The following is a 610-nucleotide window of genomic DNA, read 5'->3' as shown; positions in this document are numbered from 1 at the left end:
TCTCATTGGCCGGCTCCTTGAACTCCCCTCCCTTCCCCCCCCCCCCCCCGCCAGGACTTCCCACCCCCACTGGGCTTGGGAGGTGGCTGAGAGCAGCTTAGTCTCCCTAGCTGGTCTGTGCAGCGGAAGGCCAGGCAGGTAGCGCCGAGCTCCATGTCCAGGGTTGCCTGGCTGTTAGGGGTTCAGGGGCTTCAAGCTCCTGGCAACCACAGCCACTGTGGGCCACCCAGGTGGCAGTAGCCAGCACCTGGACCCTGAACAGCCCAGCACATGACAGAGTTGGTGGGAACTGGCCTCTGGCTGCTGCACTGTAGCTGCTGAGCTCTGCCCTGCTGTAGCTTCCTGGCCTCACCAAGGTGTGTGGCAGGTGCAGAGATCCCACCTCAGGAACACAGCTGGGTATTCGTATCCCTCCGCTGTTTCCACCACGAGGCGGGCCAGTAGGGGGTGCTCCTGCGTTGAGCCGCCCACCTCCCTGCGCCCGCCCACCGCCCGACCACCTTCCAAGCTCTGAATTCCTCCCTAGGGGTGCCTTATGTCCGGCCGACCCCTCTCCCGGAGCACACTCGCTAGTCTGGGGGTAACGTGCCGCCACCACCCCAAGAATGGA

Source organism: Gavialis gangeticus, unplaced genomic scaffold (assembly GCF_001723915.1).
Source record: "Gavialis gangeticus isolate Ggan-Ray unplaced genomic scaffold, GavGan_comp1, whole genome shotgun sequence".
Taxonomy (NCBI): Eukaryota; Metazoa; Chordata; order Crocodylia; family Gavialidae; genus Gavialis; species Gavialis gangeticus.
Note: the sequence above shows the minus strand (reverse complement) of the source record.